The 14,519-nt window shown below is 36.3% G+C and overlaps 1 protein-coding gene across 1 annotated transcript in view; it reads left to right on the forward strand.

Annotated features, from left to right (window-relative positions):
• Window positions 1-2,461: 2,461 nt before the first annotated feature.
• The window catches only part of Usp26 (ubiquitin specific peptidase 26), a 72,845-nt gene continuing 60,787 nt past the window's right edge, over window positions 2,462-14,519 (forward strand). The window contains exon 1 of the mRNA XM_021240617.2: window positions 2,462-2,540. The gene's annotated coding sequence lies outside the window, so the exon portion shown is untranslated. The remainder of the gene's footprint in view (window positions 2,541-14,519) is intronic.

Consider the following 14,519-nt stretch of genomic DNA (forward strand, 5'->3'; position numbering starts at 1 on the left):
AAGCTAAATCTCCGGCCCAGGAGCCTGATTTCTTACTGCTTCCCTCACTCACTGATTTCTCATTTCCATCTCCAGAACTATGTTTATTTGTTCCATCTTTTCAGGCAAAGTGTGCCGGTGTTTCTGAAAAGGTTTTAAGAGGGGCTCTGCGCTGAATCTGAGTATCGAAGGTCCTAAGCTTTGCTAAAATCGGTATACGAAGGAGAGCACAAGAAATACCTTTCTGCGCCCCAGGTGACCGAGGTGGTGATGAGTTGGGGCGGCAGCGCCCTCCGGGTACAAGCGCTGTGGCTGGACATCTCCGCGGGGCCGGGCCGGGGGTTCACCCCTTGCTGACCTCAGGCCGACCACTCCTACTTGTGGCGGGCGCGCTGACTCATCTCCGCGGCTGGCTCCGGACCCTCCCACCGGTCTTGCAACTCAGGCCTGGGTGTTCACTCACTGCCTGTGCAGCTTCCGTTCCCCTCTTACTCCCCCCACTCTTTTTTGCTGGGAATTTTGTACTGATATTTTCTAGTCATTTTGAAATATATCATAGGTTGTTTTAACCAAAAGTTACCCTAATGTGCCATAGAAAAACCAGAAATGGGCCGGGATTTTAGCTCAGTGGTTCCAACGCCTGCCTCGTAAGTGGAAGGACCCGAGTTTGATCCTCGGTACCAAAAAAAAAAAAAAAAAAAAAGAAAGAAAGAAAAAACAACTAATTCCTCCCACTCTGTGTCTTGGGTGTTTCTTAGTGACCTTTTTTCTTTCTCGCCTTCTGCCTGTCTTTCCCAGTCTGTAGTGACAAAGAGTCTTCAAAATTCGAGCATCCTGGCCTAAAACCATTCCCTTCTTCACCAGCTCAGTGGAGATATATATACCGCTCAAATATTCAGAAGAAAATCTGTCCTAGGAATTTTAGCACGAAATGTACATTTACTGACTCTACTTTTGTCATAGACTGGAAACTAATATGCAGAAAGACTCGATGTTATAAACTAAGCCTCATCTGTCCTTTGTACACACTATATATGCAGCAAAATAAAACAAAAAGCACAGACAGAAGGGACTTGCCTCAATGTAAGTGCACTTGGCATGACACTCAGCATTTCCTTCACTTCTCCAGAACCAGTGGATGACACACTGCACTACTCCAGAGGGGGGATGGAAATTCTCCCCCCACAAAATAACATTTCAAATGAGTTTTAACAAAATGAACTTTACAAATATTATTTTACTACTTCCACTTTTAACATATATCGGGCACTTAACATCTAGGAAGCCTATTTCAAGAAAGTACTTGACATTGCCATATTCTATTTGTCTGTCTGTGTATCTATCAAATCAAATGCATACACAGAACAGTTTTTCAAATAAAAAATATTTCTTACATACATGTGACTAGTCTGGCACAGGAACTTCTTCCTGCTCGCAGTCTGCTCTATGCACTCTAACCCGCTCAACAAACGTGGACAAACGATACTCCTGTCACTTATAGAAATGGTCTAATAACTCCACTTCAAAAAGTCACTTCTAGATTTGTCTATGATTTAAACAACGAACGAGTATTTATAAGATGTGTGATTTTCTAACTTTATCCTACTTTGGCAATCTCTTTACATCTAGAATGTCCAAATGTAGCAAAAAAAATCGTTGAAAAGGTTGGGGAAATGTTGAGAGGTGCTTTTTCATATTGTATATACAACCCTTCTACTCTTCTCAAAGTGTGGTGGGCATTTCCAATTGGCCAAACGTGGTGTGTTAGCCCAACATTTCTCTCTGGCAGAAGGAAGGCTATGCGCCGGATGGCCCCCTAACAGTTCCACCATTATCCTCGGGCTCCACTCACTTTCCTGCCTTTAAGGCTTTGGCCACTGTTGGTCTGAGGTGAGGTCTCTGTCCAAGTGGGACACATCGGTCACTGTGGGCCCCATATCTGTGCAGCTTCCCGGGCAAACCGACCTTTCGAGCGCTTTCGGCCGTCTTCCGAGGCTCTCGAAGCTCCCACAGGCGCTCGGCTGGTTTGGACGGCGGCCATGGTTGCCCTCGCTCTGCCCCGCCCCGCCCCGCACAGGGGCCAACCCGGTTTGGCATGGCCAGGGCTTTGTCCAGGCCGGGCAGGGTGCGGCCCGGAGAGTTCAGGGCCCACCGGGGCTCCCGCGGCCTCTGCCACCCCGAGGTCATCAAGATGAAACAGCCGGAGCGTGCCCTACTGTTTCAAGGCCTGGGCGTGAAGGAGTAGAGGGCAGCCCCAGCAAGGGCTCCAGGCGTCCCGGGCATCCCAGTGTGGCCGCTGCGGCCCCGAGGCCCCCAGAGGGGAGTTTTGCATGCCCTCTCTTCCTGAACCCTTGTTTTTTCCCATTTTTAAAAATTAGTACATGTTTGCAGTACATGATGTTTACATTCATCTTAGGGGGTAGGTGCACGGACTTATTTTGATTCTTTGTATTCCCCTTCCCCTCTCCTCCCTCTCCCCTCCTTCCGCCCTTCCTGTCTCCGGATCCTCCTCCCGTTTGCAAAAGATCTGTCTCCCTGCAGAGTGCTTGCTTTCGAGTTGTGTGAGTTCCTTACGTATTTTGGATATTGACCTCTTATCAGATATATGGTTTATAATATTTTCTGCAAATATTACTCTGTGGGCTGCCATCATCATTCCTTTTACTGTGCTTTTTAGATTCACATAGCCCGTCATTTATTTTTGTTTAGGTTGCCTGAGCTTTTGGTGTGATAATTTAAAAAAAAATCATTATCAGGACCAATATCAAGGAGATTTCCTCCTATGTTTTCTTCTAGGAGTCTTACAGTTTCGTTTCTTACATTTAGGTGTTTAATCCACTTTGAGTTGATCTTTGTATATTGTGTAAAGTAAGGATCCAGTTCCATTGTTGTTTATGCAGATAACCAGTTTGTTCAACACAAGTTATATCTTCCCCATTATGGCTTCTTGTTGGCCTTGTCAAAAACTAGTTGATGGTATGTGTGTGGATTTATTTCTGGATTTTCTGTTCTGTTCATTTGGTCTGTGTGTCTGTTTATGCCAGTATCATGCTGTTTTGGCTGTCATAGATTAGTAATAGAATTTAAAATGAGAAAATGTGATGCTCCCAATTTTGTTTTTCTTTATTGAGAATGTTTCTGTATTTGGGGTCTTTTTGTGGTTTCATATAAACTTCAGAATTGTTTCTGTTTCTCTTAAAATAGCATTGAAATTGTGATGTGAATTGAGTTGAATCTGTATATTGCTTTGGATAAGATAAACATTTTAACAATATTAATTCTTCTAATCTATGAACATAGGATATTCCATTTATTTTTGTGGTCTTTTTCAATTTCTTCAAAATTTTATAGTTTTTGGTGTATAGATATTTTACTTTCTTGGTTGTAAACTTATTCCTAATTTGTGTTACTTTTGATGATGTCGTACATGAGATTTTCTTGATTTCTTTTTCCAGATAGTTATTGGTGTAAAAACTGCAACTAATTTTTATATGTTAATTTTGCATCATGCTATAATTAATTCACTTATTCTAACAGAATGTATATAGCCTTTAGGTTTTTCTACATGTAGGATCATGTCATCTGCAAACAGAGATAATTTGGTGGTGAAAATGGGCAGATACTTTGTACCAGATCTTAGAGGTCTTCCATTTCTCCATTGATGATGATGTTGAATATATATATATATATGAATATATATAAGTTCCCCAAAATGAATGTAATCATTATATCACAAGCATGTACAAATAAAAAACCTCTTTGTTATTGATGTATTTGGGCTCTCTATTTCTTCTTTTTAGTAACAGGGATCGAACTCAGGACCTTGAGAGGCAGGCATGGTACCACTGAGCTAAATCTCCGGCCCTCTCTAGTCTTGATTTAGTCTCATTATGTTGTATATTTTTAAGGTATTTATTCATTTCCTGTAGGTTATACAATTGATTGGTACATAATTGTTCATAGTAATTCTTTATAGTCCTTTTTATTTCTGAGGCATTCCAATGTCTCCTCTTTCACTTCTCATTGTATTTGTAAATTCTTTTTCTTAGTTATTTTAAAGGTTTGTCAGTTTTGTTTATTGTCAAAAATACAAATTCTTGGTTTTCTTGGTTTTTTCATAGAGTTTCTATTATTTATATGATTTATTTACTACTAGTATTTTTTCTGCTAATTTTCAGTATAGTTTTTTCCTCTATTTTCTTGGGGTAGAAAAATTTGATTGTATATTTGAAATAGTTATTCTTTTAAATGTTTAGATGCTTATCACTATAACCTTCCCTTTTAATGCTGCTTTGCTTCATCTCATACAGTTTAGCAAACTGTGCTTTTTTTTCTATGATCTGAAGATATTTTAAAATTAACCTTATATTTCCTCTTTGATCCAGTGGTTTTTCAAGAGTATACTATTTCGTTTCCACATATTTGTGAATTGTTCTTTTCTTCCTTTAGATCCGGTTTCTGTCTATTGCTATATTCCTAGTGCCTGAAGAATTTTCCTTAATCTTTAACTCTTACAGGGCCAGTAATGAGTGATCTCAGTATTTGTTTATTTTTCACTGAGTTTTAAAGATATTTTTCCTGAATAAAGTCAGCATTCTTTGCATAGACTTTTTTCTTTTACAACTAAAAACATAATTCCGTTATGGTCTGACTTCCCAAGTTTCTGATGAGAACTTTACAATAACTCTTATTTATCCATATGAATGTCTTTTTCCTCTGATTGCACTCAAGATTTTCTACTCAAATTTGGTTTTCAGTAATTTAAGTATGACATATGTATGTGTGGTTTTGAATATTTATTTTCTTCTATATTTTCTGAACTCTGGTATATGATTTATTTTTGTCTTTCATTAAATTTCCAAAAGAATCTCTGCCATTATCTCTTCGAATATTTCCTCTGTCTTATTTTGAGTTTATAATTACATGTTTATTAGAATATTTGATTTTCTCACATCTCTTTGCTGCTCTGTTATTTGTTACTCATATCTCTTTATATTCATTTTGGATAGCTTTATTTAACTAATTTTCCATTAATCAATTCCATAGAGTTTACTGATGAACTTGTCAAAGATATTCTTTCTCTCTTACCATGCTTTTCATAGCATTTCCTTGTAATACTCTTTTATATTTTCCATCTCTCTTAATATTCTCCATCTATTCATGTATATTTTCCACCTTTTCTACTGTAACTTTTAATATAGTGATCATAGTTCTTTCAAATTTCTTGCTGATAGGGCTAATATCTGGTGAATGCAAATGCTCAACTTATAATGGGGTTAATACCAATAAACCCATCATAGGTTGAAAATATTAAGTTGAAAATATGTTAAGTACACCTAATATCATGGCTTTTATTATAATCACACCATAGCTTAGCAGCGCTGCACACTGTGTCCGTGTTTACCTTGTCACTGGCAGCTGTGACTCACTGCCTCTGCCCAGGATCATGACAGAGTATTACACTGCACACATATTACTGTCCCTGGAAAAAGTCAAAATTCATAACGTGTATTATGCCCCCCCAAACTGGAGATTGAAGCAAGGGATGCTCTACTGCTGAGCTACATCCCCAGCCCTTTTTAATCTTTATTTTGAGACAGGGTCTCAATAACTTACTCAGGCTGGCCTTGAATTTGAAATCCTCCTGCTTTAGCCTCCCAAGAAGCTGGGATTACAGGTGTTGACCCCCAAGACTGGTTGAATATATATCACATTTGCACTACTGTAAAATAAAAATAAGTCAAACCATTACAAGTCAACAACTCTCAGAATTTGGTTGTATTGAATGCTTTGCTTCTTATCAGTATAGGATTTTTTCCCTTGTCTGTGCGTCTCATAAATTTTGTTTATAAACTAGATATAATTTATGGGCTAGTTGAGAATGAGGTTAAATAATATTTATGCCTGGAAATGCACACACCTTTATTCTGCTAATGTTTTAGCGTAGGAGTTGGATTAATTAGGTCAAATGTTTATCTGGGTATTGTTTGTTTGTTTTTGTAATCCTCAGTGCAACACCAACTTTGAATTCTTCTGGCACTAACCAGTGCTTCGTTCAGAAGCTCGGCTACTGTTGGGATTTCTTCATTATTTTTGTTTCACCTTTGGATTGGAGAGTTTTCTATGAATCTGTGCCTTAGGGAAGTTCTCTCCAGGGTTTGACCCTGTATTAGTAGTAGATTGCCTTTGCTTGTTAGTAATTCTTAGGGTAGTGTTGGAGAAAGCTAGGAGTTCTCTGTTCTCCTTTTCCTCCTCAGTTTTAGGCAAGCCATAAATCCCAGGTTCTCAGGTATTCTGCTTTTCTCCTTAGGATAGAAGACCTGTAATGATATGGACCTAAACAATCTCCTGCCCAGTGGCATAGCTGAGGGGGAGGCGGTTTCCCCGGGCAGCCAATATTTTGGCGGCATTACTGGCCGAAAGGAAGACTATATCGTAACAATTTACTCCATTCTGATGTGTTGGAGGGCGACAAATTGAAGGACCGCCCCCAGCGAGCAGCAAGAACTCTAGCTGTGACGCTGCTCCTGCCCCTCCCCCATGGATAGAATTTTATTTTTTTGTTTCTACCACCCAGCAACAACAGGTTATCTCTTGTGTTATGAGGACAACAGGAGTTTTTCGCATTTTCTCCATCGTCTTGAGAGTTTTATTCTGTAGGGAAATTGAAAGGCTTTGTTAGTGGTGTCCTGCCTCTCCCCTGGGGGCTGCTGCACTCCTCTGATAGGCATACACCAAATGAGGCATCATTCTCTGGGTCCCCTGTATATTTGGTAATAATGTGGTGAGGTCTGAGGAAATGAGCCTGATAGTGTGAATTCCTTTTGTGCCTGAGGCTTGCAGGAATTCTGTATTTCCATGCTACCACACACTTGATTTTTACAATGCATTCCAATTTTTAGTTGACTTCTTATTACTGGCTTGTATGACACCTGGTATCTTTCTACCGTGCTGTGTTCATAAAGGCAAGCTTTCGTATCTAGATTTTTCTTGGATATGCTAGTTTCTGCTTAGATCCAGGCTATTTGCCAGCTCTCTGATGCATTTCAGAAAATTTGTGATTTTGTAGATAATCCAGCATTTTCCTGTTAGTGTGGTAAAATTTCCTTTTCTATTTGTTACATCTTAAGCGAAAGCCTCTGTTTTTAATGTTCTAGATATTACATCTACAGGCACACACCAAATATGTTGAGCCAACCTGTTTATGTGTATTTCAAATAATTCAGAAGAAGATACTATTCTGTGTTAAAGAGTTACCATTTCTTTGGGTCTGTATTCATTGCCTAATATCTAAGTTTCCTTCTTTTATTAATTACTTATATTCTGAGAAATTCTCATAGCATTTTTGTAAAGCAGATATGCTGGTAAAAAATTCTCTTAATTTTCCTTCATCTGAAAAGTATATTTTTACTAGATACAGGGTTCTGGGTTGATTATTTCTTACTTCAGCACTTTATAGGTGCTCTCCTGTAGCCTACCCTCCTGACCTGAATTGCCTATTTATTTGGGTCAGTTTCCCCAGGTCTGTAGTGTACCATTTTTCTCTAACTACTTTCAAGATATTTTATTTACCTTAGAACTTCAGCAGTTTGATTATGGTGTATGTAGGTGACTTTCTTTGGATTTATCCTTGTGAGGGTCTACTCATCTTAGATTTATAAATGTATTATCTTTCACCAAATTCTAGAAATTTGAGGGAATTATTTCTTCAACTATTTTTTTTTCTGTCCCAAAGTCATTCTCTTCCTTTGTGACTGTAATTATATGTATTAGACCTTTGGATATTGTACCACAGGACCCTGAGACTCTTTATATTATTTAAATTCTTTTTGTCTTTTCGGAGTGGGTTATTTTGACTGCTTTATCTTTGTATTCAGTCTTTCCTATATTTTCCCATTTTTATATTGAAGTCAATGAAAATTTCATGTATATTTTTACAATTCTAAATTTTTCATGTTTTTGTTTTTATAGTTTCTATTTATCTGCTGAATATCTGTCTTTTCATGAATTTCAAGTGTGTTTTCCTTTCCCTAATGCCTAAATTACAATAGTTGCTTTAAAATATTTTTCTGGTATTTAAATGTCTGGATCATCTCAAGATTGCCATAAATTAATTCTTTTTGTCCTAAGAATGGGTCATATTTTCCTCTTTTTTATATGTTAGAAATTTTGGATTGTATCCTGAACATTATGGGTGTTATGTTGTGAGAGTCTGTACTTTTAATAATCTTTTGAAGAATGTTGATATTTTAATTTCACCAGGCATTCAGTCCTAGTAGGTTCAAAGCATAATTTCTATTTCTGTTTCTGCTGAAGGTGGTTCAGGTTTTTTGTTGTTGTTGTTGTTGTTCAGGTTTTATTTCAGTTCCTTAAAAGGATGCACTGATTTGGCTTTATCCTTCACATGATTGGTTCACAGGTGAGCCTGAGACGTAGAGGTTCATAGTGCAAATTAAGGGTTCTCCTCTCTTTCCACCATCTGAAGTATCCTCACCATCCTGTGACCTGCAGTGACTCCTTTACGGGGTTCTTCTGACTAGAACAATGGGGAGGCCCTGCAGCCCTTGACATATCACTGTGCAACTGTGACTTGCTATCAAAAGAAATCAATGGGAGATTAAAGTAAGCATGAAAACACATGCCTATGCCGGTTGCTTCTCTACATTGTGACTTCCCTCCGCAATCTACCTCTTTTATTTTTGCGGAGTTATCAAATAATTTTATTCTTTTATTTTATTGAGATACAATCCGTATATCACATACTTCACACATTTAAACTGGACAATTCAAATGGTTAGCTACATGGGGATGTTTTCATTTGGTATATTCATAGATACATGCAACAAACACCATAGTCAAATTGAGAACATTTTCATCACCTCAAAAGGAAATCCTGTAACTGTTAGTTACCACCATGCTCTTACCTGCCACCAGCCCCAGCCCGAAGCAAACACTCCCTTTTTCTATAGATTTCCCTATTTTAGACCTTCTTATGAGTGGACTCACGTACTATGTGGTTTTCATTTAGTATAAGGTTCATCCATGTTGTAGCATGTATCAGTATCTTATTGCTTTTTGTGGCTGAATAATTATCCATTATATCACTTTAGTACATTGTATTTATCCATTTATCTATTGGCCAGAATAGATGTGCTCCTGAGTGACTGTTTGCAGTTTTGGGCTATTATGAAATATGCTGCTATAAATTGTCAGTTATGTGCAAGCTGCTGTGTAGAAGTATTTATTTACTTTCTTTTGTTATGTACCTAGCAATGGAATTATTGGACCATATTATAACTCACCCGCATATGTGTGCGTGTATACACACATGAAGAGACTTATATTTATTACAAGAAATTATTAAAATTATTTGTACAAGAGTCACATGATTATGGAGACTGAGAGGTCCTACAACCTGCCATCTGTAAGGTGGAGACAGAGGAAAGTAATATAATTTGAAGGCATGAGAACTGGCAGGCAAATGCTATCATTTCAGTTCACATCTAAAGGTCTGAGAACCAGGAGCACTGAGGACAGAAGACTGATGTCCTCATTCATGGTCAGAAATAATTAATTCATTTTCTTCCTCCTTTGTGTTCTGTTTAGACCCAGCCACTTTGGGGAGGGCCATCTCCTTATCTCAGTCCACCAATTCAAACTCTAATCTCTCCTGGAAGACTCCTCAGGACACACCGAGAAATGTATAACCAGCTATCTGGGCATCCTGTGACCTCTGAAATTGACACATGAAACATTTCAAATTGTCTTTGAATGTTGGTAGAATTAAGTGGTAAAGCCAGCTTCCTGAAGCTTTGCTTTAGTTATATAGTTTTTAAATTACTAATTCAATCTTTTTTAAAAAGTCTATTTTTTAAACCAATGTATAAAAAATGTACATTTATGTGGGAACTATATAATGGTTCCAGTAATGCTTAAATCATGTTAAACATATCTATTGCTTCAAACATTTATCACTACTTTATTGCAAAAACATTCAAAATCCCTCTCTTCTAGATTTTTTTTTTTGATACTGGGGATCGAACTAGGGACCTTGTGCCTGCAAGGCAGGCGGTGGAACCACTGAGCTAAATCCCTGGCCCCTCTTGGATTTTGAGATATGCAATACACAATCTCTTTTTAATTACCCTACTGTGCAATAGCACACCAAAATTTCTCACTTCTTTCTTACTGCAGTTTAATACACTTTAGTCACCCTTTGCCTATCCCTCACTTCCCTGTGCCCTCCCCAGCTGCTGGTAGCTACCATTCTACTCTCAATTACTATGAGATCAACTTTTTTGTATCCTACATATGAGTGAGATTGTGTAGCACTTGTCTTTCTGTACCTGGCTCATTTCACTTAAGATAGTGAACTCCAGCTCCATCCGTGTTGTCACCCATGGCAAGCTTTCATTTTGTATGGCTGAATACTATTCCATTGTGTATGTATATGACATTTTCTTTATCCATTTATCAGTTGATGGACACAGTTGTTTCTTCAACACAGTGATTTCATTTCCTTTGGATATATACCCAGTAGTGAGATTGCTGGATTATATGGCAGTTCTATTTTTAAGTTATTGAGAAATTTCTATGTGTTTTCCATAATGGCCGTACCAATTTACAGTCCCATCAATAGTGTGGAAGGGTTCCTTTTTCTCCACACTTTTATATTTTTATAATAAGCATTCTATTGGAGTGAGGGGATTATCTCATTGTGGCTTTTATTTCCATTTTCCTCATGATTAGTGATATGCATTTGTTCATATACTGTTGGTCATTTGTATATCATCTTTGAAAAAAGTCTATTTAGGCCTGTTGGTCATTTAAAAATCATGGGTGTTTTTTTTTTTGCTGTTGAGTTGAGTTCATTATATAATTCTTGATTTTAAAAACTCTTGTCAGGTGTATAGTTTGCAGGTATTTCTCCCCACCCCCATTCCATTCTGTAGGTTGGTTTCACTCTTTTTTATTCTTTGCTTTGCTGTACATTTTAGTTTGATGTAATTTCATTTGTGTACTTTTGCTTTTTTTCTTATGCTTTTGGGGTCTTCTCCAAAAAAAATCTTGCTTCTTCAAATGTCCTGAAGTATTTTTTCTTGTTTTCTTCTATTAATTTCATAGATTCCAGTCTTACATGTACGTCTTTAATCCATTTTGAGTTGATCTTTGTAACTGGTAAGAGACAGGTCTAATTTCTTCTGCAAATTTCCTAGCACCATTCATTAAAAAGACTTTTTTCTCCAATGTGTGTTTGTAACACCTTTGTTGAAAATCAATTGGCTATCAAATGTATGAATTTATTTCTAGGTTCTGTTGTTCCATTAGTATATTTGTCTTTGTGCCAACACCATGCTATTTGGATTACTATGGTTTTCTAGTATATTTTGAAGTCAGGTATTATAATGTCTCCTTTATTATTTTTTGCTCAAAATTATTCAGAGTTAATTCAGTCTTTTAACTTGATTTGGGTCTGTTCAGATTGTTTGCTTCCCTCTGGTTACTGCTTTATCTCTATACCATAAGTTTTAGCATGTGTCTTCATTTAATTCATTTCAAAGTATTTTCTGATTTTTCCTTTAATTTCTTTTTGATCCATCGTTTATTTGAGAACATATTGTTTAATTTCCACATATGAGTAAGTTTGCCAAATTTTTACTTGTTGTTGATTTCTATTTTAATTTCATTTTGGTTGGAGAACATACATAGTATTATAGAGATGTCTGTTAGCACTAATTGGTTTACAGAATTGTTCAAATCTTCTGTTTCCTTGTTGGCCATCTTCTCAATGTTATATTCATTATTAAAAGTGGAAAATTAAATTCCCCAACTATTGTTGAACTTTTCATTTCTTCATTTCTGTCAGGTTTATTTCATGTATTTTGATAATCTGTTACAAGGTACATGCATGTTTATAAATGTTATATCTTCCTTTATGGGTCAACTATTTTGCTATTATGAAATGTCCTTTTTTAGCCAGGAGTGGTGGTGCACGCCTGTAATCTCAGCACTGAGAGGCAGAGACAGGAAGATTGCCTTAAGTTTGAGGCCAGCCTGGGCTACATAGTGAAGTAAAGGCCATTCTGAACTGCATAGCAAGACCCTGTTAAAAAAAATTGTCCCTCTCTATTTCAATTAACATTTTTTATTTTAAACCTTTTTTTGTTTTGTTTTTGGTACCGGGAATTAAACTCAGGGCCTTGAGTTTGCCAGGCAGGCGCTGCACTGCTGAGTGACATCCCCAACCCTTTTAAAGCCTATTTTGTCTGATACTATTTTAACCACTACAGCTTTCTTATGGTTGCTATTTGCATGATATATACTTTTCCATTCTTTTAATTCACTTTGCTTTGTTTAATCTAAGGTGTGTATTCTATGAATAGCATATAGTTGGATGCTGTGTTTTCTTAATCTAATCAGATAATCTACATCTCTTCATTAGATTGTTTAATTTATCCAAAAGTAGTAGTGTTTTGTAATATATCCACAATTTATAGCTGTAATTCATGGAAGATAAGGCTAAAATTTTACATCACAGAAAAGGAAGATCCTTATATATTTTATATTAGGTAAAATTTACATAGAATGAAATGTTTAAATCTTAAGTATATCATTTATAATATTTAAGAAACCCATATATCTGTATAACTAAACCAGAAATAAAGATATGAAATGATTTTATCAACCTGGAATATAGATATATCATGTAAAAAGCTAAATGGCATAATGTTCAGGAAAAGGAGAAATATAGATGTAAAAGGGATCAAAAGTATAAAAGCAGTTACAAGTTTGATTGCATCTCTAACATTGCCATTGTATTAGAACAAAACTGCTACAAATTCAGAGTGAAGGATTTTCTTTGACCACTGAAGAAAAAAATAAAAGGGAGATTTTAGAAATTTCAGAAAATATTAGACACGAATGTGAACCAGAAAGAAAGAAAGAAATTCTGGAAATTCTTCATCATGACTATCAACTTCTGATAAAGTAAACACGAATTTAGTATAACCTGACCAAAAACAAATTTTGCAGATTTTATAAAATCAACTTTACATGATTGTGAAAGATTTTCAAATGATCGTTTTAAATCTTGTAATAATAAGTTGATGCATTGAGACTAGCTCATTTATTCCAAAGAACTCTTGTCTATATTTTGCTTTCTTTTTTTTTTTTTTGGTACTGACAATGGAATTTGGGACCTTGTACTTGAGAGGCAGGTGGCAGCATCAGTGAACTAAATCCCCAGCTATATTTTGCTTTCTATAGATACTTTTCAGCAATAAAACAACAGAAACCAAAGCTGGAGAACTCTTATTACATAAGTAGTTTGATTATAGATTATCTTAGGTTTTCTACATAGACTATCATGGTATCTACAACTAATGGCAAAGTTGCCTTATCATTTCAAAATTTCATCCTTCATTTTTTTGGGACAAATTCCTAGCAGGCACTTTGAATATAAGGTTGAATGTTAGTAACTATAAAAATTCTTAACTTTTAATCCTGTTTTTAGTGGGAATCCTCACATTTTTGTCATCCTATATGATATTTTTCAAAGGTTCAGTACATACTCTTCAGTGATTCATTCATCTATTTCATGCTTGCTATAGCCTTTAAAAATATGAGTGGTCTGATATTATGCAAATTATTTTCTGCAAATATTGATAGATCATGATTTTTATCCATTAATTTGTTCATCACTCAGTGTTCTCACAAGCACCAGATACCTACCATCGTCAAAAGATTAATTGTAGAGTGTTTAATATAGAGACTATTTTCCAAAGAATGAGTCCAGTGAAGGGAACAAATAAGCAATTGTTGGGTGCCAGTACTGCCATTAATTAAAACTGTGTGAGAGGAGGAAACAGTGTTAGTAAAAGGGAAAAAATCTCTAATTGGGAGATATGGGCTTCCTATAGAAAGTTGTCTGTAGATAGGGAGCACAAACATTACAATGACCTCCTCATCCTCTGCTTCCTTTTGGCTGAACACAGCTGTAAAAGAAGGATAGGGCTTGCTGGGTAAACATAGAGGCTAGTTTTCAAGTCACAGAATAAGATGAAGTAAAGAAAGCGTGGCTCTGGTTGGGCAAACGGATTTTATTTAGTTCAATGCCTCCATGTCATGAATTATGATAGATTTTACAAAGTTAACTGTGCTTGCATTAATGGGATAAACTAAACCTGTTTATACATGGATGTGTTTGATTTAATAATGGTTTACTCAGGATTTTAGCATTATATGTTTGTAAGTCAATGTGCCTATTATTATTTTTTCTGCTGTCATTTGCTGAGCTTGAAAATCAGTGTTATCCTCACCTCACAAAAAGTCCAGATTATCCAAGCAATATTTCAAAAGCCAAGTTTTAATTTTAAAAGCATCTTGGCAATCACCTGTATAATTCTCTCCATTCCTGTACCTGTACAGTAACAAATATTTTTTTAACCCCTACCTGGACTCTGATTCCCACTCCAAACTAGCAGAATGATTCTCAAACTACTAGAATCTTGTGGGATGTCTGTTTACAATTTAAATATCTG

This window comes from Heterocephalus glaber, unplaced genomic scaffold (genome assembly GCF_053883595.1).
Source record: "Heterocephalus glaber isolate CG9 unplaced genomic scaffold, H.glaber_assembly_v1.0 deba00001729, whole genome shotgun sequence".
Taxonomy (NCBI): domain Eukaryota; kingdom Metazoa; phylum Chordata; class Mammalia; order Rodentia; family Bathyergidae; genus Heterocephalus; species Heterocephalus glaber.